Source organism: Mytilus galloprovincialis, chromosome 1 (assembly GCF_965363235.1).
Source record: "Mytilus galloprovincialis chromosome 1, xbMytGall1.hap1.1, whole genome shotgun sequence".
Lineage (NCBI taxonomy): Eukaryota > Metazoa > Mollusca > Bivalvia > Mytilida > Mytilidae > Mytilus > Mytilus galloprovincialis.
The window spans coordinates 67,345,977-67,361,615 of NC_134838.1; positions in this window are offsets into that span (position 1 = coordinate 67,345,977).

Consider the following 15,639-nt stretch of genomic DNA (forward strand, 5'->3'; position numbering starts at 1 on the left):
AGCGCGCCAAATTCTTTTAATTCTTATAAAATTAAGAAAGGTGCGTGCAAATCATAATTTTACTAAAAACGCATTTCATGAATAATATTTCCTTAAAATAGTAAATTTTTATAATGAATCCGTCCATCTCTAAACCTACACATCGTTTTTTCGTTACAAAGTGAAGACTAAAGGATTCCTTTGCAAGTTGTTGAATGTTGTTACAGTATAGACTTGTCACATAATTTTTAAGTTAACTTTGTATTTTTCGGATCACATCTTTTTCTAAATTGGTAGGTTGCACTAACATTCATATTTAAGATGATATTTGAATATATACCTGGTTTTGTACTAGAAGACATGCTGACTAGTTTCACTTTACGCACAAGGTAAGCCTAATAGAAAGACCAGTTTTTACCCGAAGTCATTATTCTAACTCTTGACCTCACATGATTTAGAAATACCATTAAATCAAACACAACCTTTTTATCATAGGTTTTTGGCCGAGAGATAGCTTGAAATTTCTCTGGGTTGGCCTGCATTTCATTTGAAGAAAACCACTGATTAAATAATTCCTCGAGAGCAAAAAGGATTTTTTAGACTGACAAAAGTATTATCATCAGCATAGTTATATAAAGAACAGATTTATCATACAAAAAAAGAATAAATCGTTTATAAAATAATTGAATAAAACGGGCCCAAGAATAGAATCTTGTGTTACCCCTTTAAATATGTCAAGCATTGCACTTAAATTTTGGTTGATTTTCACACTGTTCTGTTTTCTTTTTGTTAAAAAAACCCTATATAATATATCAAGTGAGGATTGGGAGAGACTATAGGTTTTTAGTTTCAGTAGCAGTAAGTCACTGTGGAGACATTCAAAAGTTTTCGACAATTCCATAAGGATAGCTGTAAGGTATTTATGTTGGTCTAAGGCTAATTTTCAAACTTTAATCACTCTAAATAAAGTAGACCGACATCCAAAGACTAATCTAAAATTAAAGGTACCAAAATATGGATTGAAGATATTGTCAAAGTACTGTACTAATTGTACTATGGCTTTTCAATTTTCTAATACACTATTCTCTTTCTGGATAGGTTCAACTTGAGCTTCCTGAAGACGGTCAAAGAAGGTTGATGATGATAATGAATAATTACTAATATCTGTAAGAGGTTTTACTATAGCAGATTTCGCAAAATGTTGTATTTAAAGTGAAATACCATCTGATTCCATGTATTCTATGCTGTTTTAACATTAATTTAACGTATACGTTTCACAACAACGTCTTGATGAAAAAGGGACAATTAAAACTGTTTTGATCAAAATCTAGAAGATTTGATCTAATGGCAATAATACTCCGGTGATCATCATCAATCTTTATTTGACTGCTTCCTCTATTCTTTGGAAAATTTACATGGTTTACAAAATGGTCCTTAAATATCTCACTGACCTCCTCTTGTTTTGCAATTACAACATTATTTTAAGAGAGGACAGTTTTTTAGTTTTGTTGTACACTTCCTTTATTTGTAAGAAAAAGTTTCTTCAGATTTCTTGCCTGCGGCACACCTCTCTCTTAAATATTATTTGATGAAAACATGTTGCTTTCTTAATGAGAATCTTTAAATTAAAAACATTACAGATATCTCTTATCACATATCATAATTAGTCACCATTAAAGACATAATTGTCATATTAAGATATAATTTTGTCTTTTTTTTTGGTACAGTCTGACATAGAAAGGGTCATCTGACATACTAGGAGATTTATATATCACAGAGAAGAACCATGTTTTGTTTCCAAAAGCTACCTCCATTCAGATGGATGATAAAAGGGAAAATCGTCTATAGATTTCCATGTAGTAAGTCTTTAATTGCAATACTCATATAAGAAGACCCTTTATCAATATTGAACGAATAACAATGAGACGAAGAACAACGATCAAGAGTTGTTGACGTATTTTCTAAACTATGTTAAAATTAATCTAGAGTTGTCTCTCTTTGTCTGTTGTTAATTGTAATTCACAAATACCAAAATTAAAATACTAAAGACTTTCTGTATATAATACTCATGTGTGTAGAGGTTCCATTCTCTGTATTTCATTTACAACTTATACAAAACATTCCTTTGAATTAAACATTTTATTACACCAACTTGCATTTACATTTTCATGACATGAATATACATTTTTACTTTGTGGCATTACTTTGGCTACAGAGTATTCTATAATATTTTGTTGAGGCGCCAGGGTGACTACCGATTACCTATACACAATGGCTATCAGCTGACCTATGTTGATATAGTGTCATAAAACCCCTGGTAGTTAAACACGGTTACACCACCACCTACCATGGGGAGTTACCGGGGAAAACACTCGTATTACCAATGCTCCAGTTATTAGTGCCCCACCTGTTGGCAGGTGGAGGAGGTCACAGAGTCACCCATCTGTAGACCCCACCGTTACCACTAACCACATTTTTCCAAACCTGCAAATTTTAGAAATTGTCAGGCCCAGAGCAAGGGCCGAGTGAAATGATCCCCCAATCACTACCAGTCTCCCTGGACCACCACATGAGAGCCCAAGTCAGCTACCAAATCTGACATGGGTTCTCCCCTCCACAAAATTTTCATTATTGAATCTTTGGAAAAGTTGATTATGTTATGCGTAGGAAAGACTCAACCCCCCCCCCCCCCCCCCCCCAAAAAAAAAAAAAACCCTTGTATATTATTTAAGAAAACCTGATTTCCAGTTTGTGACAAATGAGTTCCATCTGTTCTGTATAAATACACTTCACTTGCCCTAATGTTCACATGGACAAATAAACACTCGACGATCTTTTTTCAATGCAAATTTTCCCCCTTTTTAATTTCAAATCGTCCTCGTCCACCTCTTCCATTGCTTTTTGCCTTCTCAAAAGAGAATGAAGCTCAATAAACTTTCCCTCCCAAATTTTTTCCTTAATTTTAAAAGGCACGTGTTCCCCTACTGTGTCATGAATGCTAGATTCTTGTGACGGAGTGACGGAGGGAAATCAATGGAATTATTTGCAATTTCAAAGTTTTGGTGTAACGGGTCGTGCCTCAAAGCGGGGAACGCTCGTACACCCTTCTCCGACTCATTACCTGATGAGAAATCAGTAGTTTCCACCGGTCCTTCTGCCACCACGTGTCCGAACCCTTGTGTTTTCTTGGCAGTTCTTTTCCGGCCAGCTCCGTCCTTCTTGTGGGGGATGTCTTCGTTCTGCACTCTTTGTCCTCCTGTCCTGTTAGCCGTTCTTCTCTTCTTTCCCATGGCCCTTGATGGCGATCCTATGGCATTTCTCTTGTTTGGCATCTTTTCTTTTTCTTTTAAATAGTTTAACTAATTTGTGTAACACCTGCTGTTGACTCAAATTAACAAGTGCCCGATACGGGAATTCCAAAATTCTAATTCAAGCTGATACGGAAATTCCAAAATTCTGATTCAAGCTGCGAGCGCCATCTATGGCCATGCCGAATATGGCAATGAGCTACAGGCTGTGCACAACACCCACACAAATATTTGATTGAATTAAACCAGATTATTGAAAATATAAAATTTTTATAATCTCTATTAATGGATTCAAATGTATAACGAATGCTGTTGATATTCAAATACAAACACATTAAGTTGCTGATGATACTGCTCCGAACTTACTTTTAGTTACCTCGTTAAGGACATCTTCGTGCATGTGGCTTCTGCTCTTGATTTCCAAATATTTACACCTGTAAATCCGGAAATGGTGGTTGAATGACAGGGGAGATACATCAAATCAGCTGTTTCCTCGTTGATTGACAGCTCAAAAATTAATTGGTAAAATATTCTAATATACATGATTTGCAGAACCAACTCTCTCTTATGATATTGGACAGTTAATTATATTCGTGTAAAAGCATGTTAATACATTTAATGTGGTGTCCGAAGAGACAATTTCGGACAATCTCCACATTGTATAGTCTGCTGATTTTTCTTTTTGATGTTCCACATGAATACTTTATTGGGCCTGGATTTTTAGCAATATCACCTTAAGTAAATATACTCATTATAAGATTTCTGGATTGAAATTTTGTATATTAGTTAGACGCGCGTTTCGTCAACAAAAGACTCATCAGTGACGCTCGATAAAAAAAAGATAATAAGGCCAAAAAAAATATTTCCTGAAAGTTTTGTCAAAAACAGCTTTTAAGGTAATTTATTCCTGAGGTAGAGAAAAGTCATAGTTTTGTAAACAGTTAATTTATAACCATGACCATATCAATGATAATTCATGTCAACACAGAAGTGCTGACTACTGGGCTGTAGATACCGTCGGGAATAAAAACTCCACTGAAAGGTAACATTGTTTTTGATACATCGAAGCTAGGGGTTAGCTATTTATCTGTTGATTTGTGTCAACGGCATCCTCGTCTCGTTTGCAATTGGGAAATTTTGCCGTACGGTTGAGATTGAGCTAGATAAAACGGTTGGGGTGTAATAGCGTTTTGGGTATCACTAGTATTAGAATCTCCCTGGAGAATGGCAGAGTAATTCCTTTTTTGTTTATCACTATAATCTGTATGACCAGAGTTCAAGCTACTTTCACATTTGTGGCCAGTTATTTTCATCATTTCTCTGTCAGAGACACCGGAGTGTGCCAACACCTTGATTGTTGTAGCCCGTACATTGTGATTTGTGTACAGCTTTGTTAACCCAGCATCCTTTGAAATAGCTTTCATCATGTCGTTTAATATTCTTTCTCCGTAGGGCCTAGTGGTGTACTATGTTATGTCCGAATCTAAAATATTTATTCTTGGAAGCTGAAAGAAGTATTTAGACTAAGTGTTACGCTTGGCCATTTAAAAGTCAAACGATTCGACTAAACATGTGTACTAAGTTTCAAGTTGACTGGACTTTAACTTCATCACAACTTTACCAAACACTTTAACATGAAGCTTGACTGACGGACAAACAGACGGACCAACGGACAGACCTTAAATCAGAATGCAAGTTATTTAAGACATTTTGACAAGATACGAGTTCTAATGACTGCATCAAAAATTAGTGTAGTGTGGTTTGATCTTCTAAAGATGTTTTCTTAATATGATTTGCTTAAAGTAAAACAAATTTATTTATTTATTTAGACCCATTGCAAAAGCTTGTAGAGTCTTATGATATTTAGGCATTCCATGGCACAAGACCTTCTTGTCCTTTACTGTCTTCAAGAAGTGAAAAAAAGTGCAAATCCTAGCTTGACATAGCTTGGTACTTCTATTTGAATGGTGTTTATGTCAGAAGTAGTTTTCACCTACTGCATGGCACTCCATGTATTTAGAGCCGGAATCAGGCGTTACAACTCTACTATCATTCAAGCACAAACAAGTTTTTGCCATTTTTCTTTGATTTTAATTTGCCTTTTTATATGGAGACATTTATCCGAGATTCATTTGTCAAGAGTACAATGTCCCCCAGACGTCTCTGCGTTCATTCAAACAAACGAATCTCACAGTGCTAGTGGTCATGATTCAATAGGAGGAGGTGGTGATTTTTCATTCGAGAACATTTATCGCAAAAGCAAGATGTACATGTGGATGACATCTGGCCTACCTGATAAGAAAAAAAAAATGGTTTAAAGGTTGTCGAAACAAGATAGACTAGATGAGGTGAGCTATAAATATTTTATTTATCAGTTTTTATGCACTTCCAATTTGTTGCGAACAGTGGCATTTTATTATACTCAACGATGATTTTGTTTTCGATCCTATACCTCTACACATAGCATGGACCCAGGAATTACAGTTTTGCAATGAGCAACCAACTCAGAGCCTCTTTAGGTCACTTTGATCCTAATCACAAATCCGGTAGCTACTGGGGTCAACTGTCAGCTACTCCTTTAAAAACCTTTCTTGAGTTTGGGTGACCATTTCTGCCCTCATCCTGGGTTGTGGTCTTGGAGACAAAAGGATGGTTGTTGTGTCACATTGGCTGTGCTGGGTAAACCAGTAGCTATTAAAACATTCTGAAAAACGAAATAAAGAAATGTGAAAAGGAAATAACATAAATTTAGATTTTAAGAAACAAAACCAAGTATACTTCATAAAAAAATACTTGATTAAATGAAATATATATATTGAACAATGAACACAAATATTAATCAAAATACCAAACAATTAAACGTATTAGTAAATAAAGAACCAAAAACTTTTATTATAAAAAAAACCTCATCATAACTTCTTAAAACAAGAATGTGTCCCAAGTACACGGATGCCCCACTCGCACTATCATTTTCTATGTTCAGTGGACTGTGAAATTCGGGTCAAAACTTTAATTTGGAATTAAAATTAGAAAGATCATATCATAGGGAACATGTGTACTAAGTATCAAGTTCATTAGACTTCAACTTCTTCAAAAACTACCTTGACCAAAAACTTTAACTTGAAGCGAACGGACGCACAGACGGACGAACGGACGCACGGACGAACGGACGAACGGAGGCACAGACCAGAAAACATAATGCCCCTCTACTATCGTAGGTGGGGCATAAAAATACTATCATACGGCATCTCCTTTGTAATTGTATTAAATGTTGCATAGTGTAATGTAGTGAGTAAAAAAAATAAGATTATTACATTTAATCCTGGTATCTTTGATGAGTTTGTTTATATACATGTTATTTTAATTTATCTATGACTATAATGAACTTGCAAATTTTAAAGCACCTATACTATTTACAAAATCACATGTACAACTACATCTACAACCTGCTGACGATGAATACGTATTCTCACATGATCTTTCCGAAGACATTTTTAAGGGCCGAATGGTTGGTGTCGTTTTTTTGTTGGGAATTTCAAAGAATTAATAATGTGACAGAACTTTAATTATGAGTTGTTTTCGTCGGTCTACAATTACATACTACGCGTGTCCAATAATTCTTTAAAAATTGTATGTTTTTATTCTTGCATGTTTTTATTCTTGGATGTACAGTTTCAATTTTATAACACCATTTGTTTCTTGTACTTTTAATGTGACAGTCACTTATGATTTTTATAAATTATTTAACACCACAAATGGGAGTTTTCGAAGAGACGATTACCAACACATTCAGCCAATTGTAAATTTCGGAAGTAGTTCAAAAGTTTTCATAGCTTTCAATTCCTTCCCCCTAGTATCGTTTTCAAAGTGAGTTTTATTACATGTGTATTTCCATATTAATAAAATGTTGGAAAGAATTACCTAATGTAGATAGAACGGGTGGAACTGACTGAAGATACAAATGACATAATAATATACAATTACAGCTCTCGTAGAGGTATCCAAAATGTTCAACCCTGCTGAAGGATATTTCCCTAAAGACTGCAAGGGTTAATGGGGTCAGTTGCAGTGTTAAGGTGGTACCCAACACTTTAACTAAAATTAGTTTGGCTCGTTTAATTTTCTTAAAATTTTGACAAAGTATTTACTTTGACCCTTTGAAAAAAATATAAAAATTTCAAAAAAATTGAACCAACCGTTTTATCAGAAGAATTACACTGGTTATATATAGCAGTTGACAAACACTTATTTTGATCATTGGGAAGCTTAATATTACCTTATGAACACAACGTTATTAAAACGTTCTGCTGATTTTACAGAGTTATCTCCCTGTAGTGTGAGGTACCACCTTAAGCAGATCTTTACTTTTTGGGTGTTGGTATATACAAGTACCCGACCACGTCCCTGCGTATTGTTAGATGTATATTTCTATTTGTGTCTAACCGGCCACATCCACTATGTTTTTGTTAGATGTATTTCTATTTGGTGTTGGTATATACAAGTACCCGACCACGTCCCTGTGTATTGTTAGATGTATATTTCTATTTGTGTCTAACCGGCCACATCAATTATGTTTTTGTTCGATGTATTTCTATTTGTGTCTATCTGATGAGTTAAGCCTTTTTTTAACTGATTTATATAGTTTGTTCTTATGATGTACAGTTACACCACTGTCCCAGGTTAGGGGGAGAGTTTGGATCCAGTTAACATGATTGACCCCGCCACATGCTTTGCTCATTGTCGATGGCCGTACGGTGGCCTAAAGTTTTTTTTATTTCTGTCATTTGGTCTTCTTGTAGAGAGGTGTTTCATTGGCAATCATACCACATCTTTTTCATATTTACATGTGTATTTAAAAATTGGCTCAGTAACATAAACGTCTATCTAAGCAAGAATGAAGCGTTCTTTTGTCATGTAAACCATGTATACTGCATGCACTATGATTGGTTGACTGTTCATTGCAAAATGTCCAGTGGCTAATTTTTCATGGATGTTTAGGACAAGAAAAACAATGAATACAAAATATAAGTCCTGTTAAAGAGAGGCGACTGATACCAGAAATTAAAAATACACCGACAACGCCAAGACTAACCTTAAAAAAATCAAGACAAACAATAGTACTGAACAACACGAACCCTTCCAAAAATGAGGGTGATCTTGAAAGCTTCGGAAGAGTAACCAAATCCTGCTCCATCCGTTCTGTTGCTATTATTTTTTTTGCAGTTAAAAGTCTTAATTCGGTAGAACAAATTCGAGAAATGGTGGACGTGTAAGAGGCTGTCTGGGATGAAGATTTGATTAATTTAGAATCAACTGGGAAAATGAGGTATGTTGGACAGCGTTAGAAATTTAGCCTTGCAACAGGCTACATGCAAATCTCTCAAAAAGTTGTCCCTAATCTGACCGGACGTGGCTGCGAACTTGTACATCTCGCCTATGTTAACGGATGCTCCACTTTGACACGGCTATATACTGCCAGTTAGAAAACCACAAAGCGCGGAACCATATGTTAAGTTCCTAGTCATTATTGATTGTGTTTTTCTTCCTTTTGCGGTGTTTTAGACATAGGTTGGTGTGTTCTGATGCCAAATAGTAATTCTTTATGGTTAATCTACAATAGTAACACATTGATCGATCTCTAAATCCGAAATAAGGAAAGTATTTTATACTAGTATAATGAAAGGACATATCACAACAATTTCATATTTACATTTAGCATATAGTGAGTGCTTAGATTCTGCGTACTGATGTTGTTGATCATCTTAACAACGTGTTTTATAGTTCTTTCATTTGTCTTTGTTCTATTATTAATATTACTGTTGAATGGTTTTATGTGATATTTGTTTGACGTGGCTCGGTACTTATACATCTCGTCAATGTGTTTGTATTGTCTTTCATTTTTTGGTGGTGTGTTTTGTATATGCGACTTTTTGTATTTTTTTGGTTCTTATAACGTGACTCTGTACCTTAAAAGATCCCGTCAGTACGATATTGTTCTATTTTATGTCATTATGATATATTTCTATTATGAATTACAATATACGTTGAACCACAAACGTCAAAATCATTCAATCACGTAGTGGAATTAACTATTTGTGGATTCTTATAAATTCTATATATAACTTTTGGACAAGTTTTAATCTCGGTCTATTTCTGAAATTTATTCTTACATACTTTTGATTTTTTAACCCTGTATGCTAACATTGCCTAGGTAAATTTTAAAATTGTTTGTATGCACATTGAACGACAAATCTATGTGACGTATACATTTTTCTGACGTCAGACACACAAATCAATAATGTGTTTGTAGATAGATGTTTCTGTGTTCTGTTAAATTGTTTCTTTTAAAATTGTTATACGATGATGACTGATGTACCCATATTCTGACTATTATTTCATTTATTGTGTCTGTTTAATTAACGCATCAATGTAAATACAACGGAAATTGATGAGTTTGTCATCAAAGTGAGAGGGTTAGCGCTATAAAACCAGGTTTAATCCACCGTTTTCTACATTTGAAAATGCCTGTACCAAGTCAGGAATATGACAGTTCTTGTCCATTCGTTTTTGATGCGTTTGTTATTTGATTTTGCCATGTGATTATGGACTTTACGAATTGATTTTCCTCTAAGTTCAGTATTTTTGTGATTTTACTTTTTGATATATAAAAAAGAAGAAATGGGCATGAAAAATTGAGATTAAAAGCAGTGGGTTAAAATATTTCCTTAAAATATATCAATTAAAAGAGGAAGAAAAGAAAAAGAACAAATGAATACTTTTTGTCAAATTAGTTGAAATTTTTTCATAACTCAGACCGTTGTTTTATCTCTTGGTTTCAAATTTGTAATGTCAGGGCCTTTATAGCGGACTAAACGGCATGTTTTTTCTAATTGTATCACATATTCTTACTTAATAAGCTAGCCGCTCACAAAATTTAAAATTAAAACAAAAAACGAGTTATTTAAATGAAAGAAAAAGATATGATGATAAAATTGAGAATTAAAATGAAGAATGTGCCAAAAAGACAATAACCCAAGCCAAATATGTACTAGTTAAGTAAAAATGAACCGTCTTAGATGAATGACTGCAGTTGTCAGTGGCTTTGAACTAGCTGTCAGTAACTGCGAGTACTCTTAAATCTGTACTTACTGTTGTATTGCTGTTGGGATATATTAGAACCCGACCAAGTCCAGTCTGTGTTTTTATTGTATGTATTTCAATTTTTATCAATCTGATGAGTTAAGCCTCATTCAACTTCTTTTAATATGTCGTTCTTATACGGTCCCAGGCAAGACTATAGCTAACAATGGCCAGAGGCTCCGGACTTGGGACAGGCGCAACATTGAGACTGCTGTAACCATATTTTGACTGTTATTGATTATGTCTAATTTGTTCATGCATCGTTGCAAATATAACTGAATTTGATGCGATTGTCATACAAGTGGGAGGTTTAGCGCTATAAAACCAGGTTCAATCCACCATTTTCTACATGAGAATATGCCTGTACCAAGTCAGGAATTTGACAGTTGTTATCCATTCGTTTGATGTGTTTGAGCGTTATAATATGCCATTTGATTAGGACTTGTATCTAGAAATTGACTATGAGGGTCGGTTGAAAACAAAAATTTATAATAAAAGAGATTTTACGGACGCCATCACGAGTTGGTTGGCCATTGTGGAATATCCGTTACACAGATGATATCGTTACACATGATTGCCCTTCTGTATTCTGTTAGTGTTGCATTCCTTTTTGTCATATAGTAGTTTTGTTATGAACTTGATCATGAGTTTAAAAAAAACAGCAGCCACAGACTTGATCAGACTTAACTATGTGAATTCAGTTTTTGCTTTATCATGCACATTGGTCTTTTGAAGTTGTCCCTAGAAACTTAGGTCTTAGAATTTATGCATTTTGCTTTGAGACCAAACTATTGTCAAACAAGAATGTGTCCATAGTACACGGATGCCCCACTCGCACTATGATTTTCCATGTTCAGTGGACCGTGAAATTGGGGTCAAAACTTTAATTTGGAATTAAAATTAGAAAGATCATATCATAGGGACAATGAGTACTAAGTTTCAAGTAGTTGTGACTTTAACTTCATCAAAAACTACCTTGACCAAAAACTTTAACCTGAACTTCGCACTTTCATTTTCTATGTTCAGTTGACTATGAAATTGGGGTCAAAACTATAATTTGGCATTAAAATAAGAAAGATCATATCATGGGGAACATGTGTACTAAGTTTCAAGTGGATTGGACTTCAACTTCATCAAAAACTACCTTGACCAAAAACTTTAACCTGAAGTCGGACGAACGAACAGAGGCACAGACCAGAAAACATAATGCCCCTCTACTATCGTAGGTGGGGCATAAAAATTATTAAAACAAAACTTGCATTTTCAGATTATAAAAGGGTCTTCGGAACACCCAGAAAGCATGATTTTGCATCATTTGTTCTATAGCTTCTTGGGCCTTCAGTAGCTCCAAAACCCTTCAAAATAAATACATTTAAAAGGGGCTAGTTACAACTTAAGTTTAATACTATGTATGTATGGAGTTGGGACTATAAAAGATTCATTTCTGCAGAGGAGGATGATTAATTCTGATTAAATGCTACATAATGACATGACTATTTAATACATGTATTATTTATAATAAACAAATCATTTAAAAATTGTATGTTTTCGAATATCATAAATATAGTTGTGAAAATGAATAATCAATCCCTTGCTTTAATCAAAATGAATAATCTTGCTTCAATAGTGCAGAAAATGAATAATCTGTCCTCTTAGTTTACGAAAAAAAAATAACCGATCAAAAACAAATCCTCTCAAAGAAAAATAAATTTAGAAAATATTTGCCTACATCATGGAGTTTCGATCCCCCCTCCCCCTTTCTAAGTTAAACATACTTTTGATCAACACTATTGTTTAACATTTTTTAAGTATTTTCAAAATGTTTGATACTTATTTGATATGTTCCTTACGTCGTAACTACAATCCCCTTCCCTTTCATGAATGTGACCTACCGAATTAGACTATTTACCGGATTTGTAATCACATAAGCAACACGACGGGTGCCACATGTGGAGCAGGATCTGCTTACCCTTCCAGAGCACCTGAGATCACCCCTAGTTTTTGGTGGGGTTCGTGTTGTTTATTCTTTAGTTTTCTATGTTGTGTCATGTGTACTATTGTTTTTCTGTTTGTCTTTTTCATTTTTAGCCATGGCGTTGTCAGTTTGTTTTAGATTTATGAGTTTGACTGTCCCTTTGGTATCTTTCGTCCCTCTTATGATAAATATCTGTTCTTTTCTTCAGAAATCCTCGTTTAACTATCATGTATATATATATATATATATATATAGGCATTCTTGTATGATCTTGTATACATCATAACATTTTCGACCTTTTTGAACTCTTCACGAACTTTAATGATGGCTGATACCGACGCAACAGAAGAAAATGAAGATGATTTGGGAAAAGATGTTCTTATAGAATTATACGAAGCAAAACCTGCACTATGGGATGTCCATAGTGCAGCGTACAGGGACAAATATGAGAGGAAAAAATCTGTAGATCGCATTGATTCTATTATAAAAATAGGAGGTATGAAGATATAAATCTAACTTTAAATTACTTTAGTTAGATATTTAATTTAAAAGGCTGATTTGCAAGTACATAACAAATATATTTTTTTTTTCGATGACTCATATTATACTCAAAAGACCATAACATATCTTTTCACTGCGAAAAGCTCTATTTCCCGACATCTCTTTTCGCCACACGTTTCTTCATTTCATTCGAATTTCCTTGTAAAATTGAATGCTGCTTGTGGCTTCTTGTGAAATATAATGGATGCATGTGTGCATGGGGTATATCACGATAACAAATATCACTAAGTCGGAGATACAATATGCAGTATTGTATATGTGTATGACTATTATATATTTACATTCTTTGTTATTATCATTAAAGGTAGATACGTCAGCTGTCAGTCCATCTGAAAACCGAGGGGCTCTTAAATATGATTTAGGAACGTGAAATGCTCTGTTTAATGAATCAACTAGGAATAAAACAATTTTCCAAGACCAAATTGAGGTAGATAAGCCTTTGATATATTTTTACCTACAGACACACTATCCTAAATCGAGTTATGACGAACTTTCAGAAAGCTCATGAATAATTAAAAAGCTAAATATTGCATGTTTACATATATAAAGTTTAAATTTCATGTAGTTCACTTTTATTCAAAGTTTATGAAAAAAGTAAAATAAAAAAAAAATACTCAGAGGAAAATTCAAAACGGAAAGTTCCTAATCAAATGGCAAAATCAAAAGATCAAACACATCAAAGAAATGGATAATATTGATTATCGCTATTTTGTGCATTTTTCCTTTTATCTTTTTTTGTGATAATTTTTTATATCATGCTACTCGCTTGAAATGGAAAATTATCGCTAGAAACTAAGCAGGCACGTGGCGTTGCTAACGAAATTGACAACGTCGTGATATGTAAAATATGTAAAATAGCGATAAACAGATTATCATTGGTCATCTCAACTCGATTGCCCTCCCGGCTCAAGCGAGAAAATCATTCTCGTTGAGATGATCAACGATAATCTAATATTAGGCAGGCATCACCTGTGAAAGGGGACGAAGTCTGTATGATTTTTTTTTAATTCAAACATCTTAATTTCAAAACGGAAATACCGTAACGTTTCCGATTTAGGTTCTGTTGTTAGGAATTTTAGTTGTGACGTTATTTAAGTTATGACGTCATATGCAATGTAAACAAAGAAACGCTATCATAAGGTAACGTTTTTCATATCAAAGAATTATTATACGCCCGTCAAAATTTTGACGGGACGTATTATGGTATACAAATGTCCGGTGTCCGTCCGTCTGTCTGTCCGGCGTAAACATGTCGCACCGTAACTTGAGAACGACTTATCCAAATTTCATGAAACTTAACATAGTTGTTTCTTATGATGATCAAATGATCTGTATACTTTTTGGTGAAAATTAGATTAAAACTTTTTGAGTTACGGCACTTTGTAACTAAAACAGGGGTGTGTTTTTTTCACATGTCGCACCGTATCTCAAAAATGATTCTTGATTATGGCTTAAAACTTTAAACACTTCTTAGTTATATTAATCTTAATATCTGTATATTTTTTGGTGATGATTCAAAATTTTATTTTTTAGTTATTGAGTATTTTGTAAATAAGGGGGAGGGTTTTTTACATGTCGCACCATATCTCAAAAACGATTTATGATTATTGCTTAAAACTTTACACAGGTCTTTGTTATATTAATCAAAAGATCTGTATACTTTTTGGTGATGATTCAAAATTTCATTTTTGAGTTATTGAGTATTTTGTAAAAAAGGGGGAGGTTTTTTTTTTACCTGTTGTGCCGTATCTCAAAAACAATTTATGATTATTGCTTAAAACTTTACACACTTCTTTGTTATATTAATCTAAAGATCTGTATACTTTTTGGTGATGATTCAAAACTTTATTTTGGAGTTATTGAGTATTTTGTTAAACAGGGGAGGTTTTTTTTACATCATGTCGCGCCGTATCTCAAAAATAATTTATGATTATTGCTTAAAACTTTACACACTTCTCTGTTATATTAATCTAAAGATCTGTATACTTTTTGGTTTTGATTAAAAATTTTATTTTAGTGATATTTAGTTTTTTGTAAAAAAAAAAAAAACAGGGTTGGGGGTTTCACATGTCCCGCCGTGTCTCAAAATCAATATATGGTTATTGCTTAAAACTTTCTCAGAAACTCTTTATGATTATTGCATAAAACTTCCACTCAAGACGTCGGGCGTATCATGCGCTCATGGCGCAGCTGTTTATTAAAAATGAAATTGATATTGCGTTCCTTCCTATTTTATACTAGACTGATAAGTATATATTTCTCAAAATTTCATGCAAACGAGACCGGAAAAGGGAAGTACATTGTAGATTTCTGCGACGATGCGGGAATTCAAAACATGACATAAAAAAGTTTGAACGATTTTGAGTTCATTAGTTCAATGTAAATTTTCCCGATTTTTTTTTTTTTTTTTTTTTTATTGAATTTTCTACTGATATTGGGGACTTTGTCCCCATATAATTCTTGGTAAATATTTCATAAATATTCAGCATGATCTCACATTTAAAGTATGGACAGTTAAGCATCAATCTGATTATTACCATAAAGGGCCATTACACAACTGTGTGTGAGTACTACATTTATTTTGTGTTTATGGACATACAAACTATACATTCCTTTCAAGATAGCCATTCATAACCTTAAATGATTGTTTCTTTAAATTAAACATAACACTTTTTT